Source organism: Saccopteryx leptura, chromosome 11 (genome assembly GCF_036850995.1).
Source record: "Saccopteryx leptura isolate mSacLep1 chromosome 11, mSacLep1_pri_phased_curated, whole genome shotgun sequence".
NCBI classification, from domain to species: Eukaryota; Metazoa; Chordata; class Mammalia; order Chiroptera; family Emballonuridae; genus Saccopteryx; species Saccopteryx leptura.
Genome location: NC_089513.1, coordinates 16,704,570 through 16,723,069, shown reverse-complemented (window position 1 = coordinate 16,723,069; position 18,500 = coordinate 16,704,570).

Genomic DNA, 18,500 nt, shown 5'->3' with positions numbered 1-18,500 from the left:
ACTTGTTATGAAGGTAAATTAAGTTGGATGCATCCAGTTATAGGATCCAGATCTCAGAACACTTCAGGCATTATTTTAGCAAATTTTAGCTAAATCTTAAAAAAAAGGGCACAAATGAAGAGAAGAAAACACTTCTGGTTTCTGAACTATCTGAAATTCAGCAGGAATGAAAATTATTTCAGTGTTAATGCCATTAAACCTTGGCACAGTTCTTTGCCTGAATAAAATGAGAACTGCTAATGCATATGAAATTGGATAACAATTATTTAAAACACCCCTGAGTGAGCCATAGTTATTTTATTTAAAAAGAAATTTTTTGTCTCCTTCCTTTGATCTCTTGTCAGGAGTGTTCACAGAAGTAAAATGAGAAATAAGCAAAAAGGATAAAGAACAAGAGAGATAAGGAAAAATGTCTGATCTTCACTGGGCAGATTTATTGAAAAAATAGTGTTTTTCACTTTTCCTAGAATAAAAGTCTTTTCTTGGAAAGAAATGGCAGTCACATTTTATGAAAATTAAAATGTTGAGGTTGTATTCTGTACTTTCTGAAAGGTTGAAACTGGGTGACCGGTCCACTGGAGGGGGGAAAAACCTGTTTTCAGTCTTCCTTGGCAACTGGCAGGTGGGTATAAACCCCCAACTAGGTCAGACCTGGAAAGAAATCCAGCTAGACTGCCTTATCCCCTACGGGAGAGCTGACAGGCTAAGCTCCTTCCCGGGTCTGTGGGTGGGCACTGGGGAGAGCCAACCAAAAACACAAGGCTGGTATGTTCCAAAGGGAAAAGAGTTTTCAAACGCCTGGGTGCAGGCTGGCTGAGACAGACTAAGCTGTGTCGGCCCCAGGGACAGCTGGAGCAGAGTTTATAGAGGTTAGTCAGGGATCTTGGAAAAAGCGGCTGACGTCGCTGCCTCTATAGATAAAGGTAACATTTCTTCATATGTGGACTGCAGGCGTGCCATAGCTCCTCCACATTGCTTCCATCCCGGCTCAACTGTCTATTATCAGCATCAGTTGTAAAAAGAAGACCTGGGCTGGTTCAAAGGTCCTGGGGCAGGGCCACGGCTTCGAGCAGACTACCCTGGGGATGGAATGGCAGCTGATCTCTCAGAATGTTCTGTTTTGAGTCCTAGTGGGAAGTTGGGCGAAGGGAGTTTAAGTTTTAAAGGGGCTCTAGATTTAAAGGAACCTCTGAGCCTAAACCTAATACTTTCATTCATAGTGCATTTTTCTTTATTTAAAAATTTAAAAATATTGAAATAAAATTTGTGCATATTTAAAAGTATAATGTAAAGATTTGATATACATATAAATAGTGAATTGAATGCTATAGTCAAGCTGATGAACATATCCATCTCTTCACATAGTTATCATTTTTTTGTGTATGAGAGTAATTAATATCTACTCTCAGCGGATTTCTGTATACAGTATAGTGTTATTAACTACAGTCACCATGCTGTACATTTAGATCTCTAGACTTATTCATCTACATAAGTGCCACTTGGTACCCTTTGACCAAGCATCTCTCCATTTTTCCTATTTACCTGCTCTTTGTAACCACCATTATACTTGCTGCTCCTATGAATTTGACTTTTTTAGATCCAACATATTAGTGAGATGGTATAATAATTTTCTTTGTCTGGCTTATTTGACTTAGCATAGTATTTTCAAGATTCATACGCGGTTGCAAATGGCAGGTTTTTTTTTAAATTATGGCTGAATAATATTTCATTATATGTATATACCGCATATTCCTTATCCATTCATTTGCTGATGGACACCTAGATTGTCGCCATATCTTGGCTTTAGTGCATAATGCTGCAGTGAACGTGGGAGGGAAGATATCTCTTTGAGGTACTGATTTTTTTTGTAGTGTTTAGTAGAGCTGTTATTCAGTGTTTATTTGTATGTGCTAGTGCTAAGTTCTAAGCTCCCAGAGAGAAAAGACAGAATCTGTAGTAATTATGTTATAATTCACTTATCTAAAAAAAAGTAAAGCCAACACCCAAAATATATGAAAATTCACCTCAGGATGATCTTTATTTTTACATTTCATGAACCAAGGCCTGTTTCAGTTCTGTTCCCCCTCCCTCCGACCCCTTACAAGTTCTATGACCTTGATAAGCTCCTCAACCCTATGGGAATCACAGTGTCCTCCCCCGTAAACTGGGCTTACCTCATGAGATTGCTCTGAGGCTCAAACAGGATAATATGTGTGAAAACCCAATATAAATATGAAGGATAATTATGGTTATTCTTAGAAACAATTATGGTCATTAGGTTAAAATGAGGCTACTGGGAAAAGAGCAGTTTGGGGACCCACAAAACAATTTCTAGCTTATAGATTCTAATAGAACTAGGAGCCAAATAAAGGAGCATAAAGATGCAAAGCATAAGACATGATATTAAGATCTAACCCTTCACGGTCTTCTAAGTATTCTTCTCTAACTGCCTTCAGTTTAACCAAGGGTGTATGACAGAAAGCTCTCAGGAAGAAATGGCTTCAGGGCTGCATTTTTTATTAAGAAGGTAGAGCCTGAGTCTTTGTTTTCTATAGGAATCAAATGAAAAAGAGAAAATTCATGCTCCTTGTTAACTCTGGTGGCCTTTTGACAAATTTTGGTTATTTCTCTTCATTTAGCCGTATAAAGATAGCCACATCTTCGACTGTAACACTGGATTACAGAAGGGTAGATTTAAATGACTAGAGCAGAAATATGGGAAGGGAATGACCTCCTTGTAGATACATTAGAGGTTCCTCTAGGGTCCTCACTCTGTTTGACATTGGGGGGATGTATATTGTGCTATTAATTGTGTGGCATAAGAGCAATGAAAGGTGTTCTAGTTGTATTGCCCACTGGCCCTACCCTGATAACTCCTATTTCTTTTATTAAAGTAGCAAGGCTACGGAGATTTTCCATTTTACTGTTCCACAGAAGAAGAGGAAAAACTGAAGAATCAACTTGGATATTTATTCTCTTTTGTACTTTTAGATTCTGTCAGCTCTTTGCATTCAGTCTCAAGTCTTCCTTACCCCTCTGGCATTTTCCCTGACTCCTCCCCTCCTTGTGTCTTCTGTACTCTGGTCCTACACCACGTAGTGCTGTGGCTTCAGCAGGACCAGGGACTACAACAGATCCTCGTTATCCTTGGGTTCCATATTTGCAAATTTACCTACTCACTAAAATTTAGTGGTAACCCCGAATCGGTACTTGCGACACTTCTGCCGTGACTCGTGGACATGATCAGAGGGGTGAAAATGTGAGTTTCTGAAGGTACGTGTTTCATAGCTGAGACTGAACAACAGGACATTGTGCTCGTTGAATGTCCTTTTCATAGTCTTTTTATTGCCATGATCTTTTTTGCATTTTTGTGCTTTTTGTGGGCGATTACAGTTTGTGATGGCCCCCAAGCACGGTGCTGAAGTGCTAGCTAGCATTCTTAAGCTCAAGAAGACTGCGATGTGCCTTATGGAAAAAAGATGTTTGTTAGATAAGCTTTGTTTAAGCATGATCATAGTTCTGTTATCCATGAGTTCAATGTTAATGAGCCAACAATATACATTAAGTCAGATGTCTTTGAACAAAAACACACATAAAACAAGGTTATGTATTGATCAGTTGACGAAAATGTTGTAACCACAGGCTTTCAGAAACATAACCCTTTATTTCTTCTGGGAGTAAGAGTTCTATATTTGCTAATTCAGTGGTTGAAGTTACATTATAGAATGTAGCTACGGAGAATAACAAGAATTGACTGTATGCTGTTTTTATGTCTCTAGGGCCTGAAGAATGTAAATCTCCATGTTTGTTTATTTAGTGGAATAGTCTGTGCATCCATGTCAGTGAAACTCAGGAATGTGAGACGCGATACGAAACAGGGGAGAGCTGTGTGAGGCCACAGCTTGGGGATGTGTCTGTTAGACAAGAGAGTTATTGTATGTGGGGAAGGCCCTGTGCAATTAGCCAGTCAGTCCTCCCCACTGAAGCAAGGAGCCAGCCGTGAACCCAGCAATGACTCTGGGTAATAAGGTAGAAATGACACTGGAATGAAGGGGCCAGGATCTTAGTGTGGCTTTGCCACTATTTAAGCATGCAACTTAGGGAAAACAATGTCATCTTTTTCGATCTAAATTTTATTATATGCAAAGTAAGGCAACTAGGCTAGATTACTGTTTTAAGTCTCAGTGAACTTAGAATGTGAAAAGAGGGAATTGAAACTTTTTGGTAACAAAAGCTTAAGCCCCCATGTCATATTCTTTCCATGATGCCCAAACGCAGAAATCCAAGTAACCACAGATGTTTCAGTATATGGATTCTGCCTTCAACTGAATGCCACCTCGTTCAGACTGTCTTATTGATAGTTCTGCAGAACATGTGTTCTGATCATGCCTTTTGACATAAGCAGGGGCCACTTTAGCAGACCTCTTGGCAAGATCTGCATGGGGCTTTCAGTTACATTCTGCATGAAGTTTGTAGTTCAGGTCAAATGAAATATTTTCAAAGCTCAGCCTATATTCCCCAAACAGCAATAAATCACTCAGAGAGTTATGTGCTCATTTGCACATGGCTTCAAATTACTGACTTAGCCAGCTGAGGGCACACATTATGGTTTTTCAGCATATGATTTTTTTATTTCTAGTGTTCTGATCATCCCGTAATTAGTGGATACAGATGAAATTACAAGCTGCTGCCATTGCCTCAGATGGTCAGGTTTTCAGGATGCCAACTCCCAGCTCCTCTGGAGTTGACATAAATATTATGGAAGCAAAAAATTATAGTCATTTGCAGGGAAATCGTGTGTTTAATTGCCAAGTGAAGCAGAGGAAAAATAGCAGAAGCACACATCATGTATCAGTTAATGTGAGCTCATTATTGCAGGCTGCAAAGGGGTCTAAAAGGACTTTTCAATAGTGGAATGAAAACAAAACTATTCTAAAAAATGCCATCTGTGAAGCCTCCAGATATGTCTGCCTGGCTCATTGCCTTTCAAAAATAGTCCCTGCATTCCAAAAGCTGTTAATAATGAATGGAAATATCCACAGAGTAAAAATGGACCATGGCCGATAGAGTGGGATTTAGTGCGAGGAACTACCATTGAAATAAACACGGAGAGAAAGAGTCCACAGACATATTTTGCAGATTACTTCAATGTTTGCTACGGGTGGCACCTTAACCCAACATAAGGCTCCCCAGATCCTACACACAGGCAGATTATTTTGATAATTAATTTTGAACTCAAGATTTAGAAATGTTATTTATTAAAAAAATTATTGATATTTCCCCTTTTTGATATTTGGTAGACTTGTCAATGTGGTAAAGATAATTGATAACTATGTGAGGTTGTGTAGGAAGCCAAAAATAAATCTAATTTGGGAAGACTGTTATTATATTTCTATATTGGTCAGCCACCAATCACCACAGAACACTTAACCTAATAACATGCCACATGTTTTATTCTTATTTTTAAATTTTTTTTTGTGTGTGTGACAGAGACAGAGAGAGAGGGACAGATATAGACAGGCTGGAAGGGAGAGAGAAATGAGAAGCATCAATTTTTTGTTGCAGTTCCTTAGTTGTTCATTGATTGCTTTCTCATTTGTGCCTTGACCGGGGGGCTACAGCAGACCGAGTCACTCCTTGCTCAAGCCAGTGACCTGGGCTCAAGCTGGTAAGCCTTGCTCAAACTAGATTAGCCCACACTCAAGTTGGTGACCTTGGTGTTTTGAACCTGGATCCTCCGTGTCCCAGTTAGATGCTCTATCCACTGGACCACCACCTTGTCAGGCTATTCTTATTTTTAGATTTCACATAAAATTGAAATTTTATTTATTATTCTACAAGCAAAGGTAAAAGCTCTTTTAGTTTCAGTCACTGTCAAGTGATTAGCAGAATATAGTGGTCAAGGTCATGAACTCTGGAGTCACATTCTCTGGCTTTAATTTCTGTTCTGCCCCTTACTGGCATGTGACCTTGGGCAACTTATACATTTATATACACATCAGTATCTTCATCTTTTAAGCAGAAATTAATTTATAGGTGTTGAGAATTACATGAGACAATATGCATGAAGCAGTCTGATCTCTAGTATATATGGAGTGCTCAAGAAATGTAAATTCTCACTATTATAGTGGCATATAGGCAGACTCTACATGGTGACATTCTCCGTTATGTAACAACTTTTAGGTAAGATGATGAAAGGAGATGTTTTATTATGAAGATCTCTTACTATCTTAAGCCCCTTATTTTATCTTATTTAATCTCCACAGTAAATTTAGAATGCAAGTAATGGATTTTGTAGACAAGGAAACTGAGGTTAACTGAGCCATTTAATCCTGCCTTTGAAACAAACTAATAACTATTGAGTGCCTATTGGGTGATGACTATGTGCCAGGCATTGTTCAAGCACTTTAAACTGAGGTCTCAATCAATCCTCACAACATTCTAGGAGATAAGTATTCTTACTATAAATATTGGCATATGAAAGGACATAGGTACAAGGAAATTAAGTAACTTGTAGAGAAACACATAGAGTGCCAAAAGTAGAATTTTGTTCCATCAGTATGACTCTAGAATTTTTGTTCTCAACTCATATGATGAAAGGAAAAAAAAGGCGAAGGCTTCACAGTCATATAAAAAGACTTACTTGGGAGTGACGTCGAGAAATGACACCGAAAGGAGTGATACCAATAAATCTCCCCAAAAATTCAACAAGATCTTCAACCAGAGACAGAAAAATCTATCCTTGGAACCTCCAGAAGTTCCACACTAAACGCTAAGATGCCATTAAGGAAAAGGAAATCGAATTTCATGGATACAAAAGACAGAGAGGTAGCACAGATAGATGAGGAAAAATCTATGGAGAAAAAATTTAATATATTGGAAACCTTGGAGCTAAATGATAGAGAATTTAAAATAGAAATCCTAAAAATACTCAGAGATATACAAGAAAACACAGAAAGGCAAGTTAGGGAGCTCAGAAAACAACTCAATGAACACAAAGAATATATTACCAAGGAAAATGAAAGTATAAAAACAAATCAAACAGAGATGAAAAACTCAATTCACAAGCTGAAAAACGAGGTAACAAGCTTAGCTAATAGAACAGGTCAGATAGAAGGTAGGATTAGTGAAATAGAAGACAAGTAACTTGAGGCACAAAGAGAGAAGAAGAAAGAGACTCAAAAATTAAAAAAAAAAAAATGAGAAAACCCTACAGGAATTGTCTGACTCCATCAAAAAGAATAACATAAGAATAATAGGTATATCAGAGGGAGAAGAGAGAGAAAATGGAATGGAGAACATATTCAAACAAATAATAGATGAGAACTTCCCAAGCCTGTGGAAAGAACTAAAGCCTCAAATTCAAGAAGTAAACAGAACTCCAAGTTTTCTTGACCCCAACAAACCTACTCCAAGGCACATCATAATGAAATTGGCACAAACCAACGGCAAAGAAAAAATTCTCAAGGCAGCCAGGGAAAAGAAGAATACAACATATAAAGGAAGGCCCATTAGATTATCATCCGATTTCTCAACAGAAATTCTACAAGCGAGAAGAGAGTGGACCCCAATATTTAAAGTCCTGAAAGAGAGGAACTTTCAGCTACGAATACTATACCCATCAAAGCTATCCTTCAAATATGAAGGAGAAATAAAAACATTCACAGATATAGAAAAGATGAGGGAATTTATCATCAGAAAGCCCCCACTCCAGGAATTACTAAAGGGGGTTTTCCAACCAGATAAAAAGAACAAAACAAAACAAAACCACAAGTAACAGCTCCACCAAGAACACAATAAAACCAAATTTAAACTGACAACAACAACAAAAAAGGGGGAGGACGGAGATTAACAGTAGCAAAGGACGATGGAGTGCAAAAGTACTCACAAGATAGTGCACTACAATGAACAGGGTAGGAACCCTTTTCATTACTTAATGGTAACCACCATTGAAAAAACCACCACAGAAGCACATGATTTAAAAAAGATAGCAACAGAGGAAAGATGTATGGAATACAACCAAACAAAAACAAAAGATAGAAAAATGAAAGAGAAAAATCAAACAAGACAGAAAACTAACAGAAAGCAATGTATAAAATGGCAATAGGGAACTCACAAGTGTCAATGATTACACTAAATGTAAATGGATTAAACTCACCAATAAAAAGGCACAGAGTAGCAGAATGGATTAAAAAAGAAAATCCAACTGTATGCTGCCTACAAGAAACTCATCTAAGCAACAAGGATAAAAACAAATTCAAAGTGAAAAGCTGGAAAACAATACTCCAAGCAAATAACATCCAAAAAAAAGCAGGCGTAGCAATACTCATATCTGATAATGCTGACTACAAGACAGCAAAAGTACTCAAAGACAAAAATGGTCATTTCATAATGATTAAGGGGACGCTGAATCAAGAAGACATAACAATTCTTAATATATATGCACCAAACCAAGGAGCACCAAAAAATATAAGACACCTACTTATTGACCTTAAAACAAAAACTGACAAAAATACAATCATACTTGGAGACCTCAATACACTGCTGATGGCTCTAGATCGGTCATCTAAACTGAGAATCAATAAAGATATATTGGGCTTAAACAAAACACTAGAGCACCTGGATATGATAGACATCTACAGAACATTTCGTCCCAAAGTGACAGAGTATACATTTTTCTCCAGTGTACATGGATCATTCTTAAGAATTGACCATATGTTGGGCCACAAAAACAACATCAGCAAATTTGGAAAATCACAGTTGTACCAAGCATATTTTCTGATCATAAAACCTTGAAACTAGAATTCAACTGCAAAAAAAGAGGACAAAACCCCCACAAAAATGTGGAAACTAAACAACATACTTTAAAAAAATGAATGGGTCAGAGAAGAAATAAGCACAGAGATCAAAAGATATATCCAGACAAATGAAAATGACAATACGACATATCAGAATCTATGGGATGCAGCAAAAGCAGTGATAAGAAGGAAGTTCATATCACTTCAGGCCTATATGAACAAACAAGAGAGAGCCCAAGTGAACCACTTAACTTCACACCTTAAGGAACTGGAAAAAAAAGAACAAAGAACCCAAACCCAGCTGAAGAAAGGAGATAATAAAAATCAGAGCAGAAATAAATGAAATAGAGAACAGAAAAACTATAAAAAAATTAATAGAACAAGGAGCTGGTTCTTTGAAAAGATCAACAAAATTGACAAACCCTTGGCAAGACTCACCAAGGAAAAAAGAGAAAGGACTCATATAAACAAAATCCAAAATGAAAGAGGAGAAATCACCATGGACATCATAGATATACAAAGAATTATTGTAGAATACTATGAAAAACTTTATACCACTAAATTCAACAATTTAGAAGAAATGGATAAATTCCTGGAACAATACAACCTTCCTAGACTGAGTCAAGAAGAATCAGAAAGCCTAAACAGACCAATTAATAGGGAAGAAATAGAAAAAACTATTAAAGACCTCCCCCAAAATAAAAGTCCAGGCCCAGATGGTTATACTAGCTAATTCTATCAAACATTAAAAGAAGACTTGGTTTCTATTCTACTCACAGTCTTCCAAAAAATTGAAGAAGAAGCAATACTTCCAAACACATTTTATGAGGCCACCATAACCCTCATACCAAAACCGGGCAAGGATGGCACAAAGAAAGAAAACTACAGACCAATATCTCTAATGAATACAGATGCTAAAATACTAAACAAAATACTAGCAAATCGAATACAACAACATATTAAAAAAATAATACATCACGATCAACTGGGATTCACCCCAGAATCTCAAGGATAGTTCTAATACATATGTAAAACGGTTAACGTAATACACCATATCAACAAAACAAAAAACAAAAACCACATGATCTTATCAATAGATGCAGAAAAGGCATTCGTTAAAATACAACACAATTTTAAGACTCTCAACAAAATGGGTATAGAAGGAAAATATCTCAACATGATAAAGGCCATATATGATAAACCATCAGCTAACATCATATTATATGGCACAAAACTGAAGGCTTTCCCCTTACATCAGGAACAAGACAGGGTTGTCCACTCTCTCCACTCTTATTTAATGTGGTGCTAGAGGTTCTAGCCAGAGCAATCGGACAAGACAAAGAAATAAAAGGCATTCATATCGGAAAAGAAGAAGTAAAGGTATCACTTTTTGCAGATGATATGATCCTATACATCGAAAACCCCAAAGAATCTACAAAAAGACTACTAGAAACAATAATCCAATACAGTAAGGTCGCAGGATACAAAATTAACATACAAAAGTCCATAGCCTTTCTATATGCCATCAATGAAACATTTGAGAACGAACTCAAAAAAATAATCCCCTTCACGATTGCAACAACAACAAAAAAATACCTAGGAATAAACATAACAAAGAATGTAAAGGACTTATATAATGAAAACTACAAACCATTGTTAAGGGAAATCGAAAAAGATACAATGAGATGGAAAAATATTCCTTGTTCTTGGATAGGAAGAATAAATATAATCAAGATGGCCATATTACCCAAAGCAATATACAAATTTAATGCAATTCCCATCAAAATTCCAATGACATTTTTTAAAGAAATGGAACAAAAAATCATCAGATTTATATGGAACTATAAAGAACTTCAAATAGCCAAAGCAATCCTAAAGAAAAAGAATGAAGCTGGGAGCATTGCAATACCTGACTTCAAACTGTATTATAGAGCTATGGTAATCAAAACAGCATGGTATTGGCTGAAAAATAGACATTCAGACCAATGGAACAGAATAGAAAGTCCAGAAATAAAACCACATATATATGGTCAAATAATTTTTGATAAAGGGGCCAACAACACACAATGGAGAAAAGAAAGCCTCTTCAACAAATGGTGTTGGGAAAACTGGAAAGCCACATGCAAAAGAATGAAACTCGACTACAGTTTGTCCCCTTGTACTAAAAATTAATTCAAAATGGATCAAAGACCTAAATATAAAACCTGAAACAATAAAGTACATAGAAGAAGACATAGGTTCTAAAGTCATGGACCTTGGTTTTAAAGAGCATTTTATGAATTTGACTCCAAAGGCAAGGGAAGTGAAGGCAAAGATAAATGAATGGTACTACCTCAGACTAAGAAGTTTTTCTCAGCAAAGGAAACTGACAACAAAATAAACAGACAGCCAACTAATTGGGAAATGATATTTTCAAACAACAGCTCAGATAAGGGCCTAATATCCAAAATATACAAAGAACTCATAAAACTCAACAACAAATAAACCAACAATCCAATAAAAAAATGGGAAGAGGACATGAACAGACACTTCTCCCAGGAAGAAATACCAATGACCAACAGATATATGAAAAGATGCTCATCTTCATTAGTTATTAGAGAAATGCAAATCAAAACTGCAATGAGATACCACCTCACACCTGTTAGATTAGCTATTATTAACAAGACAGGTAATAGCAAATGTTGGAGAGGCTGTGGAGAAAAAGGAACCCTCATTCACTGTTGGTGGGAATGTAAAGTAGTCCAACCACTATGGAAGAAAGTATGGTGGTTCCTCAAAAAACTGAAAATAGAACTACCTTATGACCCAACAATCCCTCTACTGGGTATATACCCCCAAAACTCAGAAACATTTGTATGTAAAGACACATGCAGACCCATGTTCATTGCAACATTGTTCACAGTGGCCAAGACATGGAAACAACCAAAAAGCCCTTCAATAGAAGACTGGATAAAGAAGATGTGGCACATATATACTATGGAATACTACTCAGCTATAAGAAATGATGACATCGGATCATTTACAACAAAATGATGGGATCTTGATAACATTATACGAAGTGAAATAAGTAAATCAGAAAAAAACAGGAACTGCATTATTCCATACGTAGGTGGGACATAAAAAAGAGACTAAGAGACATTGATGAGAGTGTGGTGGTTACGGGGAGGGGGGGAGAGGAAAAGGGGGAGGAGGAGGGGCGCAAAGAAAACTAGATAGAAAGTGACGGAGGACAATCTGACTTTGGGTGATGGGTATGCAACATAATTGATTGACAAGATAACCTGGACATGTTTTCTTTGAACATATGTACCCTGATTTATTGATGTCACCCTAGTGAAATTAATAAAAAAAGACTTACTTATAATAAATAATAAAAGAAATAAATGACAGAAATGTGGGAAAGTATATAAACAGACAATTCACAGTGGAAAATATAACAAATGGTCAATATCCATCTGATACCGCTATTGCCAATTTCTCTAAGAAAGACACATTAAAATTATAGTGAGATATGATTTTTCACCCATCAGATTTGAAGAATATAAAAAAATTGTTAGTGGTGTTGGTACAAACTCTATAGAGGTCACTTTGGTGAAACCTTTAAAAAGTGGAAAATGTACATAACCTTTGACCTGGTGATTCAACTTACAGAAATTTATTTTTTAAAAAATAGTCACACAATTATATCCAAATATTTGTACAAAGGTGTTCATTGTATCATTATGTATAATAGTGAAAAAATGAAAATAGTCAAAGTACATCAACAGAATAATGCTTTTATAAGTTATAGTTTTTCCATGCTGTTAAATATTATGTAACTACTCAAAATACAGGAATGAAGTACATCTATATGAAATGTTTTAGAAAGAAGTCTATGATATTCTCTTTGTGGTAGAAATCAAGTTTCATTGTGTGTTTTATATTTGGTAGATTTAATTTAATTAAATTTTTTGGTAAAAAGAAATTTATTTATTTAGTTTCTATATTTGTATTTTTATAGATAAAAGACTGGAAGGAAATACCTAAAATATTAATAGTGATATCTCAGGAGTAGTCATGTATGGAAATTTAGAAGGAGAGAAAAATTTTGATGGTTATTCTTCTCAGCTTCCTTCTGGAGCCTTTCCCCAGACCTCTGCTCATTGTAGTTCCCAAGGTTGAGTCCTTGTTCTTCTTCTCCATTTACTCTCCATTTCTTTGGTGTTCTTTTCTGGTTTTATTTTTTTATTTTTATTTTTTTTTATTTTTTTTCATTTTAAATAAATTTTTATTAATGGTAATGGGATGACATTAATAAATCAGGGTACATATATTCAAAGAAAACATGTCTAGGTTATTTTGTCATTAAATTATGTTGCATACCCCTCGCCCAAAGTCAGATTGTCCTTCGCCACCCTCTATCTAGTTCTCTGTGCCCCTCCCCCTCCCCCTAACTCTCCCCCTGTTCTCCCTCCCCCCACCCCTGGTAACCACCACACTCTTGTCCATGTCTCTTAGTCTCATTTTTATGTTCCACCAATGTATGGAATCATGTAGTTCTTGTTTTTTTCTGATTTACTTATTTCACTCCTTATAATGTTATCAAGATCCCACCATTTTGCTGTAAATGATCTGATGTCATCGTTTCTTATGGCTGAGTAGTATTCCATAGTGTATATGTGCCACATCTTCTTTATCCAGTCTTCTATTGAAGGGCTTTTTGGTTGTTTCCATGTCTTGGCCACTGTGAACAGTGCTGCAATGAACATGGGGCTACATGTGTCTTCACGTATCAATGTTTCTGAGGTTTTGGGGTATATACCTAGTAGAGGGATTGCTGGGTCATAAGGTAGTTCTATTTGCAGTTTTTTGAGGAACCACCATACTTTCCTCCATAATGGTTGTACTACTTTACAGTCCCACCAACAGTGAATGAGGGTTCCTTTTTCTCCACAGCCTCTCCAACATTTGCTATTACCAGTCTTGTTGATCATAGCTAATCTAACAGGGGTGAGGTGGTATCTCATTGTAGTTTTGATTTGCATTTCCCTAATAACTAATGAAGCTGAGCATTTTTTCATATATCTGTTGGCCATTTGTATCTCTTCCTGGGAGAAGTGTCTATTCATGTCTTCTTCCCATTTTTTTATTGGATTGTTTGTTTGTTGTTGAGTTTTATGAGTTCTTTGTAAATTTTGGAAATTAGGCCCTTATCTGAGCTGTTGTTTGAAAATATCATTTCCCATTTAGTTGGCTGTCTGTTTATTTTTATATCAGTTTCTCTTGCTGAGCAAAAACTTTTTATTCTGATGTAGTCCCATTCATTTATCTTTGCCTTCACTTCTCTTGCCATTGGAGTCAAGTTCATAAAATGTTCTTTAAAACCCAGGTCCATGAGTTTAGTACCTATGTCTTCTTCTATGTACTTTATTGTTTCAGGTCTTATATTTAGGTCTTTGATCCATTTTGAATTAATTTTAGTACACGGGGACAGGCTGTAGTCGAGTTTCATTCTTTTGCATGTGGCTTTCCAGTTTTCCCAACACCATTTGTTGAATAGGCTTTCTTTTCTCCATTGTGTGTTGTTGGCCCCTTTATCAAAGATTATTTGACCATATATATGTGGTTTTATTTCTGGGCTTTCTATTCTGTTCCATTGGTCTGAGTGTCTATTTTTCTGCCAATACCATGCTGTTTTGATTATTGTGGCCCTATAATATAGTTTAAAGTCAGGTATTGTAATGCCCCCAGCTTCATTCTTTTTCCTTAGGATTGTTTTGGCTATTCGGGGTTTTTTATAGTTCCATATAAATCTGATGATTTTTTGTTCCATTTCTTTAAAAAATCCCATAGGGATTTTGATGGGAATTGCATTAAATTTGTATATTGCTTTGGGTAATATGGCCATTTTGATTATATTTATTCTTCCTATCCAAGAACAAGGAATATTTTTCCATCTCATTGTATCTTTTTCGATTTCTCTTAACAATGCTTTGTAATTTTCATTATATAGGTCCTTTACATTCTTTGTTATGTTTATTCCTAGGTATTTTATTTTTTTTGTTGCAATCGTGAAGGGGATTATTTTTTTGAGTTCGTTTTCTAATATTTCATTGTTGGCATAGAGAAAGGCTATGGACTTTTGTATGTTAATTTTGTATCCTGCGACCTTACTGTATTGGTTTATTGTTTCTAATAATCTTTTTGTGGAGTCCTTCGGGTTTTCGATGTATAGGATCATATCATCAGCAAAAAGTGATACCTTTACTTCTTCTTTTCCAATATGGATGCCTTTTATTTCTTTGTCTTGTCTGATTGCTCTGGCCAGAACTTCTAGCACCACATTAAATAAGAGTGGAGAGAGTGGACAACCCTGTCTTGTTCCTGATTTAAGGTAGAAAGTCCTCAGTTTTATGCCATTTAAAATGATGTTGGCTGATGGTTTATCATATATGGCCTTTATCATGTTGAGATATTTTCCTTCTATACCCATTTTGTTGAGAGTCTTAAACATAAAATTGTGTTGTATTTTATCAAAAGCCTTTTCTGCATCTATTGATAAGATCATATGGTTTTTGTTCTTTGTTTTGTTGATATGGTGTATTACGTTAACCGTTTTGCGTATGTTGAACCATCCTTGAGATTCTGGGATGAATCCCACTTGATCATGATGTATTATTTTTTTAATATGTTGTTGTATTCGGTTTGCCAGTATTTTGTTTAGAATTTTAGCATCTGTATTCATTAGAGATATTGGTCTGTAGTTTTCTTTCTTTGTGCCATCCTTGCCAGGTTTTGGTATGAGGGTTATGTTGGCCTCATAAAATGTGTTTGGAAGTATTGCTTCTTCTTCAATTTTTTGGAAGACTTTGAGTAGAATAGGAACCAAGTCTTCTTTGAATGTTTGATAGAATTCACTAGTATAACCGTCTGGGCCTGGACTTTTATTTTTGGGGAGGTTTTTAATAGTTTTTTCTATTTCCTCCCTGCTGATTGGTCTGTTTAGGCTTTCTGCTTCTTCATGACTCAGTCTAGGAAGGTTGTATTGTTCTAGGAATTTATCCATTTCTTCTAGATTGTTGTATTTGGTGGCATATAATTTTTCATAGTATTCTACAATAATTCTTTGTATATCTATGATGTCTGTGGTGATCTCTCCTCTTTCATTTTGGATTTTATTTATTTGAGTCCTGTGCCTTTTTTCCTTGGTGAGTCTTGCCAAGGGTTTGTCAATTTTGTTGATCTTTTCAAAGAACCAGCTCCTTGTTTTATTAATTTTTTCTATAGTTTTTCTGTTCTCTATTTCATTTATTCCTGCTCTGATTTTTATTGTCTCCTTTCTTCGGCTGGTTTTGGGTTGTCTTTGTTCTTCTTTTTCTAGTTCCTTAAGGTGTGAAGTTAAGTGGTTTACTTCGGCTCTCTCTTGTTTGTTCATATAGGCCTGAAGTGATATGAACTTTCCTCTTATTACTGCTTTTGCAGCATCCCAGAGATTCTGATATGTCGTATTTTCATTTTCATTTGTCTGTATGTATCTTTTGATCTCTGCGCTTATTTCTTCTTTGACCCATTCATTTTTTAGAAGTATGTTGTTTAGTTTCCACATTTTTGTGGTTTTTTTCCCCCTCTTTTTTGCAGTTGAATTCTAGTTTCAAGGCTTTATGATCAGAAAATATGCTTGGTACAATTTCAATTTTTCTAAATTTGCTGATATTGTCTTTGTGGCCCAACATATGGTCAATTCTTGAGAATGTTCCATGTACACTAGAGAAAAATGTATACTCTGTCGCTTTGGGATGAAGTGTCCTGTAGATGTCTATCATATCCAGGTGTTCTAGTATTTCGTTCAAGGCCACTATATCTTTATTGATTCTCTGTTTGGATGACCGATCTAGAGCCGTCAGCGGAGTATTGAGGTCTCCAAGTATGATTGTATTTTTGTTAGTTTTTGTTTTAAGGTCAATAAGTAGCTGTCTTATATATTTTGGTGCTCCTTGGTTTGGTGCATATATATTAAGGATTGTTATGTCTTCTTGATTCAGTGTCCCCTTAATCATTATGAAGTGACCATTTTTGTCTCTGAGTACTTTTTCTGTCTTGTAGTCAGCATTATCAGATATGAGTATTGCTACACCTGCTTTTTTTTGGGTGTTGTTTGCTTGGAGTATTGTTTTCCAGCCTTTCACTTTGAATTTGTTTTTATCCTTGTTGCTTAGATGTGTTTCTTGTAGGCAGCATATAGTTGGATTTTCTTTTTTAATCCATTCTGCTACTCTGTGTCTTTTTATTGGTAAGTTTAATCCATTTACATTTAGTGTAATTATTGACACTTGTGGGTTCCCTACTGCCATTTTATAAATTGCTTTCTGTTAGTTTTGTATCTAGTTTGATTCTTCTCTTTTGTTTTTCTATCATTTGTTTCTGTTTGTTTGTGTTCCATACTTCTTTCCTCTGTTGCTACCTTTTTTAAGTCATGTGTTTTTGTGGTGGCTTTTTCTAGGGTGGTTACCATTAAGTAATTAAAAGGGTACCTACCATATTCATTGTAGTACCCTATCTTATAAGTATTTCTACACTTCATCGTCCTTTGCTACTGTTAATCTCCATTCTCTCCCCCCTTTTTTTTTCCTTTGTTGTCACAGTTTAAGTTTGGTTTTATTGTGTTCTTGGTGGAGCTGTTACTTGTGGTGTTGTTTTCTTTTGTTCTTTGAATCTGGTTGGAAAACCCCCTTTAGTATTTCCTGGAGTGGGGGCTTTCTCGTGATAAATTCTCTCATCTTTTCTGTATTTGTGAATGTTTTTATATCTCCTTCATACTTGAAGGATAGCTTTGATGGGTATAGTATTCTTGGCTGAAAGTTCCTCTCTTTCAGGGCTTTAAATATTGGGGTCCACTCTCTTCTAGCTTGTAGAGTTTCTGCTGAGAAATCTGATGATAATCTAATAGGCCTTCCTTTATATGTTGTACTCTTCTTTTCCCTGGCTGCCTTGAGAATTTTTTCTTTGTCATTGGTTTGTGTCATCTTTATTATGATGTGCCTTGGAGTGGGTTTGTTGGGGTTAAGAAAACTCGGTGTTCTGTTTGCTTCTTGAATTTGAGGCTTTAGTTCTTTCCACAGGCTTGGGAAGTTCTCGTCTATTATTTGTTTGAGTATATTCTCCATTCCATTTTCTTTCTCTTCTCCCTCTGATATACCTATTATTCTTATGTTATTCTTTCTGATGGAGTCAGATAATTCCTGTAGGGCTTTCTCGTTTTTTATTATTTTTGAGTCTCTTTCTTCTTCTCTCTGTTGTGCCTCAAGTTGTTTGTCTTCTATTTCACTAATCCTATCTTCAATCTGGGTTGTTCTGCTAGCTAAGCTTGTTACCTCGTTTTTCAGCTCGTGAATTGAGTTTTTCATTTCTGTTTGATTTGTTTTTATAGTTTCAATTTCCTTGGTAATATATTCTTTGTGTTCATTGAGTTGTTTTCTGATCTCCCTATATTGCCTTTCCGTGTTTTCTTGTATATCTCTGAGTATTTTTAAGATTTCTATTTTAAATTCTCTGTTATTTAGCTCCAAGGCTTCCAATATGTTAAGTCTTTTCTCCATAGATTTTTCCACATCTATTTGTGTTACCTCTCTTTCTTTTGTATCCATAATATTCGGTTTCCTCTTTCTTATTGGCATCTGGTGGTGGTCTTGTTGATAGCACTAATTAGAGTTAATAAGGAGTAAA